Consider the following 18,029-nt stretch of genomic DNA (forward strand, 5'->3'; position numbering starts at 1 on the left):
CTCGTCTCATCAAACCCCCCTTTGCTCGCATTCCCAAAAGCACACACACACTTTTGCCTGCCTGGGGAACTCAACGGAAAGAAGTGGCACACATTTGAACATGGATAGGCAACATGGTGGCCTCCAGATATTTTTGGACTCCAACTCCCATCAGCCCCAGCCAGGAAGGCTGATGGTCAGAGACTGTGGCAGTTGCTCGAGAACATCTAGATGGAAGCATGGTGGTTATCCCTGCACTAGATCTATGTTCACAATTGGCTAATATTCTATAACGCCAGCCAACGAAATCACGAAGAACTCACAGTGTGATTTGATCAACACTTGACATGCTTTATTTGGTTATTTGTTATATTTTTTAAAATTGGGGGGGCGGGGGGTGGGGTTGGTAAAATTTATTAGTGTGTCAACAGTTTTTAGTACGTTTCGGGGTTTCTTCTACAATTTTTATTAAATTTTCTGTTTTACATTTTAGAACATTCATTTAAACAACCTTAAAATATCAATGACTTCCCTTCTTCTCTTTCCATGGTTCATTTTGCATAACATAAATCCCTGCATATTTTATATAAACTAAACCATTCAGTATTCCATTATTACATCCATCAAAACTTATTTTCACTGTTGAGTTTATCTTAATGCTGCTCACATTTTCAAATGTACACAATTTACCCCCATATAGTCAATAAACATTTCCCAATCTTTTAAAATGTTCTTCTTCTTCTCTTATTCTGTATGTTAGGTCCACAAGCTGTGCATATTCCATCAGTTTAAACTGCCATTCTTCTTTAGTTGGGACTTCGCTCGTTTTCCATTTTGGGGCTAACAAAACACAAGCCGCAGTCGCTACATAAAGAACCTTTTTTTGACACCTGGTAATTTTCATCTGAATTATCCCCAACCAAAAGGACCCTGGTTATTTTGTTGTTGTTTTTTGAAAAGTACTCTTAAACATTTATTTTCATCTCATTATGAATACTCATTTACCCTTTTACAGGTCCCAATACTCATTTACCCTATTACAGGTCCACCGCATATGATAGAACCTACCCTCAGTCTCATTGCATCTCCAACACTTATCTGATTCAGTCTTAAATATCTTAGATTTTTTTATTCGCTTCTTAGCCAAGAAACATTCACACAACCAGACCTCATTCACACCCTCCATCATTTATCTAATGAAAATAGGGACATCCTATACAGCTCACATAATCAAGATTAATACTAATCTTCACCAATATTTCTATAGCAATTTCAAGTGTTCAAAGCACTTCACATCCATTCCCTAGATGTAAGCCTTACAATAGTTCCATATGGTGCCAGTATTATTATCCACACATATTGCAGGTGAAGTAGGTACCAAGTCTGAAAGAGAATGGCTTGTGTACCACTAAATGAGTTTGTGGCAGAGATAAGATTCAAAGCAGGGATTTTCTGGTTCATGGCTCCATCTCTTAGCCATTACTCTATGCAGGGAGTTGACCATTCCATAGACTCCATCTTTCCATGGGAACATTCTCCTAACCAGATGTTGCTGACTTGTGTCATTCTGACCCTGCTCAACCGCTTTATTAGTATCTCACATTTCCAAGAGCTGTGCCCTGGCAATCTAAACAAGATCTGGGCTAATCTCTGGTTTGAATGAAGCTCTGCAAAGACCACAGGGCGTTGGAACGGGATTTGAGCATTACAGCTCAATCAAGTCACTTTAATTTGATTTGTATTGCTTCGTAGTTTCTTTCAACACACAGTCCAGATGTTTAACACATTAAGGGGAGAGATCTCTTTTTTAAAAAAAAATCACTGCCTAATCAATAAATAAATCTGCAAGGTGGCAAATGGAGCTAATACCTTCACTGCGTACCTTGTTCAGGCCTGCTGCTGCCAGCTCATTGACGCAGAGATGAATGTCAAATGATTATTTTTTTTCCCCGATAGGGAAAGAGAGGACTAACTCCCTCCCCCACAATGGGTGTCAACTCCACTAACAGTTTATAAGCAGAGTCATGTTCAAAATAAGTTGCTGCTACGTTGGTGGTTCCCCCGAAGATATTCTGCAATGCAAGATTGTGAAGAACTCTTCTCATATTTCAGTATCTGATCACATTGTGTTCATTTTCACAGAGCAATGTCTATTTCACTATGAGAGGTGCATATTTCACAGTGTACAGTTCAAAGTGCAAGAATACTGCAGCTAAATGGTTAAAAGCATTTAATGGGCAGACTGTATTTAACACACACACACACACACACACACACACACACACACACAACCTCATGGGATAGCATGTGTAAACATGCTAATCTGTGAAGTTACCCCAGAAGTTACACTTCCCCATTCCCTTCCCAGGATTTCTATTGATTCCTGTATCTGGGGGTAGAAAAGAGATATGGCAGGCCAGCCTCCATTATGTGCATCTTGGCAACATCCTGTGAAATCGTTGTTAGAAGCAACTTATCTGCACTCTTAAGGGGACTTTCCTTCCTAGGGAAATACTCATCACCTTTTCTGCCTGGAAGCTGAATGAATGATTCCTGCCCAGGTAAGGAGAGAGAGAGAGAGATGTGACAGAAGGGTGCATTCTCTTCCATGGCCTAGGAAGAATTTGGAATACCCTCCCCAATGAGAAGGTGCTGGTTTTGACCTTTAAAGCCCTATGCAGCCTAGGACCCTCGTACCTATGGGGCCACCTCTCCTGGTATGCCCCGTGGAGGACCTTAAGGTCCATAAATAACAACACTTTGGAAGTCCCGAGCCCCAAGGAGGTTAGATTGGTCTCAACCAGGGCCAGGGCCTTCTCAGCTCTGGCCCCGGCCTGGTGGAATACTCTGTCACAAGAGAATAGGACCCTGCGGGACTTGACATCTTTCTGCAGGGCCTGCAAAACGGAGCTGTTCCGCCTAGCCTTTGGGCTGGATTCAGTCTAACCCCACCCCCTCTTTTTTTTAATGGAAACCCTTATATGGGATTTTGTATATAAATTTTCCCTTGGCTCTTTTTGCTGGCCCATGTAGGACCAGCATGGATAGTTGGCCCCAGTGAATATTTGATGTTTTCTCCCCTTATGGCTTTGATCTATAGGCTACCACTAAAATAAGGCTGCATTTTAAGCTGCATTTTAAACTGTATTCTAACTTATATCAACTATTTGTTTGTTTTTTGTTTTTTGTTTTGTTTTTAATGTTTTTACTGTATTTATATTTGGTGTTAGCCTCCCTGAGCCTGGTCTTGGCCGGGGAGGGTGGGGTATAAATAAAAATATTAGTAGTAGTAGCAATATGTCTCCTTCCTTTTGATTTTAATGATAGTCTGGATTTGAACAGTTTGATGAGCTCTCTCTCTCTCTCTCTCTCTCTCTCTCTCTCTCTCTCTCTCTCTCTCTCTGTGTGTGTGTGTGTGTGTGTGTGTGTAAAGTTCTCTAGTATTTTATTTTAAATATTTGATTTTTTGTTGTTATTGCATAAGGTGTCACATTGCAAGTCACCTGGTGAGGGTGTATATCATGAAAACTGGGATAGAAATCTATAAATAAATGAACAAATAACAATGATGGGAATATGCAGACGATGTAATTGTTATGTATTCAGGTGGCGCTGTGGTTAAACCACTGAAAAACGGGAGATGAAGTGATACGGGGGACCATCGGGAAAAGGTAAGTAAAAAAGGGGTTTTCCTGGGGTAAACGGGAGACTTGGCAGATATGTTCCCCACCCATGCCCTCTAATATTTTCATTTCAATTCACTTTTTGTATACCGCCTTTCCATATTACTATATGTAAGGTGGGTTACAAGCAGAAAGGCAACAACAAAAATTCAACAAAGGTCACACACATTGTAAAAATTTGATCCAATACAAAGAATCATAGAATAAAATCTATAAAATAAACAATAAGGCAATATTCAATGACCCATTAGAATATAATAGTACAGAATACAGTGGAATATCAACAAATAATAATTAGACAGAAATTCACTATTCACAATTACAATAAAGAATGACTATCACAACCCCCCCCCCAAATTACTTATATAAATTAACTAAGTTAGAAAACTAAAATACAAATACAAAATACAAATTAACACATAACATTTAATAACTATTCAAAACGACACCCACCCGGATATTCATGTGCATAGGCTCGTGTGAGCCTTCGTTGCCTTCATTATGCAATGACAACAACAAAGGAACTTATATTTACATGTGTGAAACTGCTCAGGGGAGTTGGGCAGGGGGGGGTGTCCTGCTTCTCTCCGCTGTCACTTGGGCCCTATCTGCACTATTTAAAGCAGTATCATACCATTTTTAGACAATCATGGCTCTCCCTACAGAATCCTAGGAACTCTCTAGTCTGTTGGGCAAGCCGAGCACCAATGCTGGAGGCAGCCCTAAACATTTGCAAGAATATAAATAAATAATAGCTTCCTAACTTAAGGAAGAAAACCATCAAAGTAAATCTGATAGCTTTCACTTTTGGAGACATTATGGTTGTTTTCATGGAAGCCGCTAGGATTTAAAAGAGCCTGACTGTGTGCAGGAATGCAGGAGTTCATACATAACAGAGCAAGTCCTAAATGTTTTCAAATGACTTTTTAATTGTAGCTGCTCATTTGCTTCACTGCTTAGTTGCCACCTGTAACTTTGCAGCTGTAAGAAGAAAAATCATCAACCCATTTTGTTCCTGGGGATTTTTAAAAATCTAAACAAGTAATCTGAATTGTACGGTATGTGATCCCACAGTTTACAATAACCTTTGGTTATTGCAATGCATGTAAGATATTACTCCAGGACTTCATTCTGAATCTACATGCATGCATTTAGGCGTAAACCTACCATGCAAATTCCTTAGTGTGCGGGTTTCAAACCAGAAGGTGTATAGGTATCATTATTATCCATAATTTTCCATCACACACAAATTTACTACTGCTGCGAGAGTGATGTATCTAATAAATTGAGTAGTTTTTAATGCATAGGAATGTTCTTGGTTGCTTTCCTGAAAGTTCCTCTCTCAGCAGCTACTCTCCGATGTTTCCAGCCTCTTTTTAAACTTCCTCGAGTTTCTGTCTCTGTTTAAAACCTCAGATTCCCATGCCATTTGCTCTTTAGTACGTTAAGTGAAATCAACTTTACTAGACCTGAGTAGCCCAACTGATCAGGTATTAGGTCTTGGAACTTGCCTTTGTAAGAAGACCTCTGTCCCTCTGAATAGTAGAGTGTGCTTCAGAGAGACAATATCAATTCCCCTCTTCTCGATTAATTAAAACCAGGCACAGGCAACCTTGGCTCTCCAGATGTTTTGGAACTACAACTCCCATGATCCCTAGCTAACAGGGCCAGTGGTCAGGGATCATGGGAGTTGTAGTTCCAAAACATCTGGAGAGCCAAGGTTGCCTATGTGTGATTAAAACACTATGGCATCTATAACCTGCGTATGTGGACTACATTCATTTTAACCTGAAAATATTCCTCTGGTGTGGGTTAGGCTAAGGAAGAGATACTAAATGCCTAGAGCTCAAGTCAGTTGGCTTTATAGCTGAGCTAGGATTTGAGCTAAGGTCTCCCTGTTTCATGGCTCTTTAGCAACCATGCTGTCACACACAAGCTGATTCATCCAAGAAGCCTCAAATAGGCCCCATTTCAGTGGATGAAACATGGCGTTTGAGTTTTGTATCCAGCCTTGCCTACACTCAAGGCTTGCTTCTTGCAATATGCTGCTTTTAGCTTCAGCTAATACTTCACACCTGTTTGCAGTTGTTACAGGGGATTGCAGAAGCCAGAGGAAATTACACAGACACTGTCCACCCCCAGATCTAATATTCCCCTTCCATGTGGTTTTGGGCTACATGCAGGTTTTGAGTTGTACTTGGAAAGCATAATGCATGTACTGACATCTGGAAGTATCATAACGATTGCTGTAAGAATTATTACCATAGCTGGGGATGAAGCCTACAGCTCTGTAGCAGAGTTGGTCTAGCAACAGCTTGCTTTGGTTATTGGAAACATACTCTAGACCAGATTTTACTGAGAGGAAAAGAAAATAGAACCTAATCTAAAGATTAGCGTAATAAACTGGGCAGCAAATTTTTAAACTGATGACTGGTTTGAATTTTTTGGCTTGTTTGAATCATTGATTGCAGAGCAAAATCAAGAGAACTTTCCTTTAGAAGAGTTTGAGAATGGAGAGGGGGGAAGTTACTATCTCTTGGGGGGGAGACACATGTTCTTCCTGTCCCAGTGTTTCTAACGTTGCCAAAGTTTGAAGTTTCGGTCTTCAGAGATCCAAATTCAATTAGAAAACATCTGGGCCAGGATCCAGAAGGTTGCGGTGAAGGAAAGCTTCTGCTTCAACCCTCTACTAGCTGCTGCTCCTGGTACTCAGAGTGGCATGAATATCTGTGATCAGAACAAAAACCAGGGCAGCCACCAGATGCAAATGACAACACCCATGCATTTGGTTCACTGGATTTTAGTCCAGAGCTACAGGCAGCTCAGAGTCCTCCAAGTGGCCCAGGGCCAAACATAAAGATGAGTTGTCAATGGAGACTCCTTTGAACAATTTTGATGTGCAAGACGTGGGAGGGAGGGAGGGAGATGTGGGTGGCTTCCATGTTGCATTGGAAGATGCCGGCAGTACAAGGCGAGGGTGGCCATGTGTCCAACTTTACAGAGTACATTTCTCTATTCGAGGGGCTGTCCAGTCCATAGCTGCCAAGTTATCCCTTTTTTTACGGGAAATTCCCTTTTGCTGAATAGGCTTCCTCGTGAGAAAGGGAAAACTTGGCAGCTATGGTCCAGTCCAAGATGGGTTTGAAGATAATGAGCCCTAGGAAAGATGGGCTTTGAGGTTACCCATCAATAATTAGTACTTGGACAGCAAGACAGGTCGGTTGGTCACAGCCTGTGCTAAGATGTGTTGCGTTTGTATTTAAATTTTAGGCTCTCCCTTTTTGTAAATCTGAATCTCACTGTATAAATTAGTAATGAATGTTTTAAGCAAATCTGTGTTGTCATTTGTTGTCTGTTTTGGTGGTGGGTTTTCTTTGGGGGCAGGGGGCTATGCATAAGTGATCAGCCTTTGCACAGAAGATTTGTACGGTCCTCAGACTCCAGAGAAAATGCTATTATTATTATTATTATTATTATTATTATTATTATTATTATTATTAATTTATACCCCGCCCATCTGGCTGGGTTTCCCCAGCCACTCTGGGTGGCTTCCAACAAAAATATGAAAATACACTAATTTCTTAAAGATTAAAAGCTTCCCTAAACAGGGCTGCCTTCAGATGTCCTCTAAAAGTCTGCTAGTTATTTTTCTTTTTGACAGCTGGTAGGATGGCGTTCCACAGGGCAGGTGCCACTACCGAGAAGGCCCTCTGCCTGGTTCCCTGTAACTTGGCTTCTCGCAGGGAGGGAACCGCCAGAAGGCCCTTGGCACTGGACCTCAGTGTCCGGGCAGAACGATGGGGGCGGAGACGCTCCTTCAGGTGTACTGGACCGAGGCCGTTTAGGGCTTTAAAGGTCAGCACCAACACTTTGAATTGTGCTTGGAAACGTACTGGGAGCCAATGCAGGTCTTTCAAGACCAGTGTTATATGGTCTCGGCAGCTGCTCCCAGTCACCAGTCTAGCTGCCGCATTCTGGATTAATTGTAGTTTCCGGGTCACCTTCAAAGGTAGCCCCACGTAGAGTGCATTGCAGTAGTCCAAGCGAGAGATAACTATGAAGACAAGTTACAGGGGGTGTGCATTTTATCTCCATTAAGATTAAGGAAAGAGAGGAAGCACTGTAAATTTCTGGCTTGCAGGTGCAGAGATACATTTTAAAATGTGGTAGATAAAAATACTTAGAATCAGATAAAGGACATGTTTTAAAAAGCTAGATTGATTCATCAGCTCTAGCTACATGGTTCCTTACACACCTTCCTACAGTGCTGTGAGTTCACATCACAAGGAATCTGCTTCCCCATCACTGCCTACAGGTAACTGCTAGCCAATTGTGACAGTTTATGAGATTATTTCATCCTTCAGCAATCTGGGCACTGCTGCACATCAGACCACTTTGCCTCGTGCATTTTTGCAGCCTTTTACGCGGGAGATGCCAAATCTCTTTCTTCTACCCTAGTAGGCATGGTTTGAGTATGGAGTCCCCCCAGATGGGCTAGACGCCCTTCAGAGATGTGAAGTTCTATGATTCAGACGGAACCTGTTGACAAAGCTTGACGTTGCCTCATTTCTGGACAGATGCCACTCCAAACACGCCGCAGGCTAAGGAAGGTGGGTGTTGTTGGTTATCTGAGACACATCTCTTTACATTTCATAATAACAGCCTTTCAGGAAGAACTCTAATTAAAATGATTCCCAGCGTCATGTTTTCAAAACATGGAGTGAAATGAGGCAGGTTTTGAAAATGGCAAGAGGGTAATGTATTTTTTTTAATAAAAAGCAACCCCAACCCTCTTCACAGAAGGCCATGCAGCATGAAGAACAGGAAGTAGGCCTTGAGGTGTTTTTTCTCTCTATATATTTCCAGCAGTGCCATGAACTGACATGGTGTTATCTGTTAATTAAAACATAATAGATTGAGTGTTAAGTTAAACCCAGTGCTTCTTCTCATATTGCAGTAACTCAAGTTAAAGCCAGGTGCATTGATTTTAATCCACCCCCTCCCCACTTCTTACATTGTGCATCGAAACAATGTCCTTGGGAACTGGTTCTTTGTAGATTTATCCAAACACAAAGTGTTCTCTGAATGGTCATACATCAAGGAGAATTCGAAAGTAACTCTTACGGTTAATACCTATCCTCCTCGTGCTTGAGGGGGCAAGGGGTATAAATACATAGAGGCAGAACTCAGTTCCAGCACCTTTCAGGTAGGCGCCATTGCCATGATTAGAGAACAAGAGAGGTGTTCATGGTGAATTCCAGCACTTCTTTTTCTAGAAAAATAGCACTGCATACCATGTTTTCCCTTTTTTAAGACACCGTCTTATAACTTTTTTTTCCCCTCAAAAAAACACAGGGTGGCTTACTTTCGGTGGGATGTCTTATTTTTTTATTACCGGTACGGTTTTTACAGCTCAGGGCACTGCTGGGCTCTCTTGAGTGCTCGGTGCTGCAGCAGCCAACGGTTCTGGGTGGCGGGGCGGCAGGCATCCTTGGCCGGGCCAGACGGAGGCTGCTGGCTCAGGCGCTCTGCCCGCCGCTGCAGGGCGCTCCAAGCTCCTTGACTGGGCCAGGCAAGGAAGAAGCAGTGAGCCCAGCAGTGGCGGCAAGCACGGAAGCGGCAGGGACGGCGGTGGACGAGAAGGCGGAACGCGGGGATGCAGCCAGCAAGGCGGGAGCGCCGCTTCACAGCTGATCACGCTCCTGCAGTGTCGACCGCATGGAGTGACTCTGTGAGTGGAGGTGCCTGTGGGGGTTGTTTTCCGTGGCACAGAAGTATGGCTTATTTTCGGGGTATGTCTTATATTTCTCAAATGCTTAAAAACCCTGCCTTGGCTTATTTTATGACTACGTATTAAAAAAGGGAAAACAGGGTAAATGAACCACTTACATGTGCAGCACAGCATGGCGGACATTATTTACCATGTATGTCTCTCCTCCGTATGACTTCCCATCCATCTCCCACCCAGAACTCTGTCATCCAGAGAGGAAAAGTAAAAGCAGGCTGTTAAATGGAAGATATGCCATTTTAAATAGTAACACCCCTGTCATAATCTTCCCGCACACAAGGATTGGGGTGAAGGAAGGAAGGAAGCTATGCTGTTTTAATAGTACAGTTGTACCTTGGATCCCAAACACCTTGCAAGTCAAACGTTTTGGCTCCCGAATGCCACAAACCCAGGAGTGAGTGTTCTGGTTTGCAAATGTTCTTTGGAACCCAAACATCAGATGGGGCTTCCGTGGCTTCTGATTGGTTACAGAAGCTTCCTGCAGCTGATTGTAAGCCGTGCCTTGGATTCCGAACGTTTTGGAAGTCAAACAGACTTCCAGAACGGATTCCGTTTGACTTCCGAGGTACCACTGCATTTAATAGCATATTCTGTTTAACTGTATTTTAACAACAACAACAACAGAGCTTAATAATATTGTTTTAGCTGATGCTTTACCGTGTTCACCAACTGCCTGGAACATCATTTTGTTGGAACACTTGACCAGACACAGGCCTGGTTTGCTGTTTTTACTTCATTCCACAACTCTGTATCATTTTTCTCTCTCTGTTACCCCCCCCCTCTCTCTGTGTGTGTTGCTTTGTCATTTTGAAGTTTGACACTCTGGGGTCCTTTGGAAGGAAGGGTGGGGTAGGAATTTAATAGATAACCAAATACTGAGTCCCATAATGATTGTAGCACTTCCTCCGAGTTATTATGTTCATACGGACACTAGCAGTTGGTTCTCCAAGCCAGTGGTGGCGAACCTGTGGCTCTCTGGATGCTATCCAGCTGCTGCTATCTCAGCCAGCATATAACAATATTTGGACAATATTTGATGGGAGTTGTAGACCAGCTCAAAGCAAACTGTGGTCCTCTGCTCTAAGCAAAACAGTTGAGTCTTTATAGCTGATCATCCTCAGTCTGCCTGATTTCTCTCTCATCCTGAGATCCACATAGTACCACTTTTGTAGGAAGTTGCAAACACTGTTCTTAACGTTTTCTCTCTCTCTCTCTTTTTTCTGTGTGTGTGTGTGTGTGTGTGTGTGTGTGTGTGTGAGAGAGAGAGAGAGAGAGAGAGAGAGAGAGAGAGAGAGAGAGAGAACACACACATTGAGAACAGTGTTTGTAAATGCTTCTAGCAATTTAAGTACCACCTTGCAACTTCCTACAAAAGTTGCAAATTTTAGCAACAAAGTCTTGTCCCAGAGTTCTTTTTCTTTTTAATGCAAGAAATCCTAGTAATTTTTTCCCTTTTCTTTTTGGTTATATAGCCCTTTTACTTTGTAGCGTTTCCGCTGTACATTAACTGTGCAAAGCCACTTGGACTGCACTCCTATCACGGGGGTGGAGAAGGAGGAGGGAGATTCCATGGCAACTGCTCTGCTACATTAAAAACCCTGCCAGCTCCCTGCAGCCGAGGTGAGAGGTGTGGACAGATTTTTCATCTTTCCCTCCTGTTTTCTGTTTTGTTCCCTCACATCGACCCTAATGAGAGGTGAATTAACTGTGTCAGTTCCAGGGCTTGCTTAGTTTCAGGTCCAATAATGTGCATATTTGGGGAGGGAGGATATTTATTGGATCGTGGAGATGCAATTTTGCCCCAGTCCTGTCCTGTCCCTGAAAAACACTGTTATGGACCCTTTCATCAACAGCACCATCTATTCTGGGTGACTGTTCCACCAGCATACCTGGGGGGTCTGCAAAATGTCATCTTGCAGGTGAAGCAGAGTGTTTTTCGGCTTTGGTGAGCCGTCACTATTCTCCCCTAATCTCCCCCCGCACCAATACATTCTTTAAAAAGCCACAACTTTTGAGGATCACTATTGTTCCCATTTTACAGACGGCAAGGTGAGGCTGAGAAAGAGCAGCTTGTCCTGGAGGAACATCAATTGGCCATGGAGTCCACCATTTATTTTTCGGTGGCTATTTTGTGGCAGCCACGAATTTTTTTGCACCAAAAGCACCAGATACAAAGACCAGATACCAAGGCACTGGCCAGGAGTTTGGGGAGGAGGGACAAACAGTGGCCACCATGTGGCGACAGTGATCAGTTCTCCCTTTAGCACCACAACAGGAAGCAAAAAAAAAAAAAAAATTATATGTATCTTCTTTTTATAAGCAGGGGAAAGAAAATCAATGCTGGTTCATAAATAAATAATAATGATGATAATAAAAGAATATGGAAATGTATGCAAAGTGATGGACAGATAATAAAACAAAATAGAATTCTAAAGGGGCAAGGACCTAGACAGCTCAGTTGATTAGAGCATGGTGCTGATAACACCAAGGTTGCAAGTTCAATACCTGTATGGGACAGATGCATATTCCTACATTGCGGGAGGTTGGACTAGATGATCCTCAGGGTCCCTTCCAACTCTAAAAGACTATGGATGGCTTCCAACAGAAATATTAAAATACAGTAATTTCTTAAAGATTAAAAGTTTCCCTAAACAGGGCTGCCTTCAGATGTCTTCTAAAAGTCTGGTAGTTGTTTTTCTCTTTGACATCTGGTGGGAGGGTGTTCCACAGGGCAGGTGCCACTACCGAGAAGGCCCTCTGCCTGGTTCCCTGTAACTTGGCTGCTCACAGCAAGGGAACCGCCAGAAGGCCCTCAGCACTGGATCTCAGTGTCCGGGCAGAGCGATGGAGGTGGAGACGCTCCTTCAGGTATACTGGACTGAGGCCGTTTAGGGCTTTAAAGGTCAGCACCAACACTTTGAATTGTGCTCGGAAACGTACTGGGAAACGTACAAGATCGGTGTTATGTGATCTTGGCGGCCGCTCCCTGTCACCAGTCTAGCTGCCACATTCTGGATTAGTTGTACAGTAGTTTCTGGGTCACTTTCAAAGGTAGCCCCACATAGAGCGCATTACAGTAGTCCAAGTGAGAGATAACTAGAGCATGCACCACTCTGGCAAGACATTCTGCGGGCAAGTAGGGTCTCTGCCTGCGTACGAGATGGAGCTGATAAACAGTAAACATAAAAAACAATAATTGAATACAATATTATAATTACATAAAATATTATAATGGCAGAATGCACAAAAGTATAGTATGTTTTCTATGAAAGTAACACAAAACCTTTGATTCCCGAGTATGCTAAAGCTATCCACCCCTATGTTTGCTATGCGGACTGTATGTATAGTTTTTGGTAAACACCTCAATACATAACTACTACCCTAAATCACTAGGCTTGGCTGGCGTATTGACCTGCAAAGTGAAAGATGTAAGATGTGATAGATGGACTGTATGTGGATACCAGACAAACAGCCCTTAAATTAGCGGAAAGCAGTTTAAAGCTAGAGCCATCCAAATTCTAGTAAGATAAAGCTTGTGACATACAGGGGACTGTCTAACAAAGAACCTATTTTGGCAATGGCTTCCTGAAATGGAAAAGGGGAAAGGAAAAAAAAAGTTCTTTGCTTTGGACCATTGTTCGTCAGTTAATCCTATAGACGTATATTTCTTCATCAAACTCCGGCGAACAGAGGAAGAAGCAAATCTGGCCTTGTAAGCGAGGCCTCAATTTAAGGAAGAGACAAAGAAAGGTTAAATAAGCAGAACTTTATAAATGGTGTCTGAAGGCCCGCACGTGCCTGGACAGTCTTGTTCACCCACTCAATGCTAATACAGGCAGGGAAATATTGCTTTTCATAATTTGACATAACTTTTAATTTCCTGCTCCCTTTCAACATCATTCTCTTGTGTCTCTGTCCCGAGATCAGGACTCCTTTGGAAATATCAAGCCTGCCTCTCTCTGAAAAAGTTATTGCTGCAAATGGCACATACCTGCAAAACAGTCACCATTTTTATTTCCATAGTATTTCTGTTTGGAGGAGTCCCTTGTCTTCTCTTATATCCATAGCTGCCAAGTTATCCCTTTTTTAAAGGGATTTTCCCTTATGCTGAATAGGCTTCCTCGCGAGAAAAGGGAAAACTTGGCAGCTATGCTTATATCTCCTAATTGATGCCACCTCAATGCTCTGTTCCCACATACTGCCAAACTTGGACAAACTGGGACTTCTAGGTACCCCCAGGAGTTTGATCCAGACAAAAGGCTTATCCATGCTTACTTTTTACCCCTTCCCAGACCCAGGTCTGTGCTTTAAAGCTCTGTATCCAAGCACCTTTTTTTTTTCCGCTCCAGAGCTTTCCCCACAAAAACCTGCTCTTTAAAGCTGAATTGGAGCAAATGGCAATTTGGGTTTTCCATTAGTCGCATGGCGGTCTTGGCATAGCTGCCAAGTTTTCCCTTTTCTCGCGAGGAAGCCTATTCAGCATAAGGGAAAATCCCTTAAAATAAGGGATAACTTGGCAGCTATGGGTCTTGGTGATAGCAATGCAAGAAGTTAGCTGCTGAATCGAATCACTGCTCCTGCCTTCTTAAAGCAGTAGCAGACCTTGGGGATCTGCCTGTGCAATGCCAAAATTTGGCACCCCCTCCACCTCTTAACTTCCATTCTACATAATAGTTGTGGTGCCCCCGGAGGCACCCCGGAGGCTCTGCGCCCTGTGTGACCCTAAATTTGCCTCTGCTTCAAGAAAGATACATTTGAGCTTCAGTGAGGGGGGCATCAAATGGCCAGTGCTTCTGCCTTCTTTGCCACTACCCTCAACTCCTCTCACCCCCGCCCCAGGGGCACCACAAGGGCTGCTGTTCAATGCTACCCCTACTCAGAGTAGACTCATTTAAGTTAATGGATGTGACCAACCATAGCTGCCAAGTTTTCCCTTTTCTCGCGAGGAAGCCTATTCAGCATAAGGGAAAATCCCTTAAAAAAAGGGATAACTTGGCAGCTATGTGACCAACTTAGCTTGATTAATTTCAAAGTGGGTCTAACCTGAGTAGGAGATGCTTGAATACACGGGTGCCAAGCTGCACCCAACATTGGGGGGGGCATCATATGAGGTCACACACATATGACCTCACACTGGTTGGCCCACAGGAACATCCCACCAGTCCTCACAGTGTCTCCTGATTTAGCATGGCCCAGGGTGACTTCGTGCCAGGGGTGACATCGTGCTGGGCCTCCTCTGCTCCCTCAATATCAGTTGGAGGCTAAGGCCCATCACAGAAGACATGGGGGGGCGGCCTATAGAGGCTTCATCCCCTTAGAATTGGTACACCTGGTTACATACAAGCCATGGTTTGCTACCTGCACCACATAAATGCCTCCCGATCAGACAATAGGGATGTTATTGCATAGTGGCGGCGATTATGATGAATGACAAAATGTGTAATGTGTGATGCTTCTTAAAACAATGAGCGCTTATGCACACTTTAGCACAGTAGTCCAATAACAGATAGTAGCAGTTCGTGTGAGCTCACCCCACAGATACGAAGGCGCAGATGTGAATATCGTCAGCAGCAATAACAACCACAAGAAATCACAATAAAGTCCCTGTATGCCCTATGCATTTAAAGCACTGTGGTGCCATTTCAAAACAGCCATGATTTCCACCAAAGACTCCTTGGAGCTGCAGTTTGTTAAGGGTACTGAGAGTTGTTAGGAGACACACACACCCCATCGCCCTCCCCGAGGGTTACAATACTCAGAGTCCTTGAACAACCAGTTCCTCTTCCTAAGGAACTCTGTGTTTTGTAGCTGTGTGAGAGTTAAGAACAACTCTCAGCATTCTTAACAAACTGAAGCTCCCATAATTATTTGGGGGAGTCATGGCTGCTTAATAGTGTGGATGGGTCCAAGATAAAACACACCACATGACTTAAAAACAATGCATCCAGAACTAATGGGCAGGTTTTTGCTGGTCTTTGGCCGTATTAAAGTTTTACTTACTTACTTAAATGGGCAGGTGGGATTCATTGACCATCGAAAGTCACACAGGCCTCGAATGCAAACAGCAAGATTGACTAGAAAGAAGTGAAAAAGAACTGCAAGATTGGAAAAGAAAGGGCAGATAAAGGGAGAGTAAAGAAATCAATGCCCCACACTGATATTTCATAAGTAAAAATATGCATTGCACATAGCATCCACTGGGGACTCCGTCTGCAAACTTTACAGTCCTGGCAAAATATTAGCTTCACATTGGCTTTTAAGTCATGCGCAACACTATTTTGCCACAAGTTGTTTGCCATAGACTTCCAGTGGGGCAGGAAAACCACTGATAAGAATTTCACCCAAACAATGAGAGTGGGTGCTCCATGGGAAGTCTCAATAAAGTATGGTATGTCAGTAGTTTTTGACAAAATTAAAAGTATACTTATGAAAACTGGAAAAAAGGACTCACACTGTCAATTTCCATAATTTTTTTTTAACTTGCTATGTCTGTGGCAATTTTTCATCTGACAAATTTGGAATCTGGTTCCTTTGTAAAGGCAAAGGACCCCTGGATGGTTAAGTCCAGTCAAAGGCGACTATGGGGTTGTGGCACCCATCTCGCTTTCAGGCCAAGGGAGCTGGCGTTTATCCACAGACAACTTTCCAGGTCATGTGGCCAGCAGGACTAAATTGCTACTGGCACAACAGAACACCGTGACAGAAGTCAGAGCGCACAGAAACACCGTTTACCTTCCTGCCACAGCAGTACCTATTTATCTACTTGCACTGGCATGCTTTCAAACTGCTAGGTTGGCAGGAGCTGGGATAGAGCAACAGGAGCTCACCCTGTTGTGGGGATTCAAACCACTGACCTTCCGATCGGCAAGCCCAAGTTATTAGCCCAGCGGATGCCACTATTAGAGGCTACGCAAACACTGAGGCTTATAATGGTGTTTTTGCTCCTATAAATTATTTCTTTTAAAGATTTATTGCTCACCCTTCCTCTACGTGGATACCAGGGTAGATTATAAACCAAGCATACAAAATAATAATAATAATAATAATAATAATAATAATAATAATAATAATAATAGGCATCAGACTGACATTGTCATGCACATTACCAGTATGGACTTGGGGGGGGGGCAACCAACTTGGTGAGGTTCATTGCAAATAGATCTCCAACATGTTTTTGAAAGGGTAAATGTAGCTATAGGGACTCTTAGGTTGTTGTTTTATCAATGTGATGCAAACTCTCTGCCCAGGCGGCCAGTATGGTACCTGCACATTTCCTTTAGGGTTAAGATAGCAGCTATGAGCAGAGAGAGATTCAGACTGGTAAATGCACTGTGCAATTGCTTTGTCCCTGCCCACATTACCATGGTCCCAATCTACGAGTGGGGTGTGAAGGAAGAGATGCATTTCTCTTTAAAAAGAAGGCGAAAAGAATAGGGAGAAGACCTGGTCATGGATCTCCTGCCACCTCATTTAGTCCTCATTTCCCCCGGCATTTTGCATCATGGCATTGTTATTATTGTGCTCAAAAGGAGGTTGGCTTTTTCACTAGTAACCCAAATGTTGTGGAACGCACTTCTTGCAGAAACGCAAGAGACTCCATCTGTACTGGCGTTCTGCTAGCTTCTGAAGACACGCCTCTTTACACAGACATTCCCATGCTCTCTTGACCCGAACAATCTGTTTTAATTGCTGATTCATTGCTGCGCTGTTTTAATGGGATTGTTTTATTGTGTATTTTAATTATGGTGTGTTTTTAATTGCTATTTATTTATTTATTTATTTATTTATTTATTGCCGTGCCGTGTGATCCTTATGCTTTGTAAACCGCTTAGAAGCCATCTGGACACTAAGCAGCATGCAAATAAACAAGTCTTGCAGAATGCATTTCATATAAAAATCAAAGTTCAGTTTTAGACTTTTAATTTTGATGCATATTTTGCTTTGTGCATTGGGCAATTGATTGTACTGCACATTTTGCAGTGTGGACTCGATTCCTGAGCACTTTATGTGGTTTTGCAGTGCTGCTGCTTTTCGGATTGACTTGATCTCAGGGTTGTGGGTTCAAGCACTATGTTGGGCAAAAGATTCCTGCCTTGCAGGGGGTTGGACTTGATGGCCCTTGCGGCCCCTTCCAATTCTACAGTTCTGTGATTCTATTATCACTTCCTTGTCTCCTTTCCCTTGCCCTGCTCAGCCTTTGTTTTCAGAGGCATCATGACCAGACCCCCCCCCATGCCAATCACCCAAGAAGTATCCCGATTCCTCTCTGCATAACACAACTCACCAGTCCCTTTCCTCTCTGCATGAAGACACACACCATCCCACATGTAAGTTTGCTGTCACAAACACACTACCAGATGCTTTGAGAAGCCAGAGTTCAATTGGAAAAGAGGTAAGTGCAGACTTGCCCACATTATTCTTCCCTGTGCCAGGGATCACAGCCGTTTCGAGTTAAAGCAAGAAACAGCCAGAAAAGGGGGGGGGAGTGGGAGGGAATGTGCATATGCGCAATTCTCTGCAGGATTTATATTATTATATGGTAAGCATTTGCACTCTATACAATAAAAACCAAGTTGGCT

Source organism: Zootoca vivipara, chromosome 2 (assembly GCF_965207765.1).
Source record: "Zootoca vivipara chromosome 2, rZooViv2.hap1.1, whole genome shotgun sequence".
NCBI lineage: Eukaryota > Metazoa > Chordata > Lepidosauria > Squamata > Lacertidae > Zootoca > Zootoca vivipara.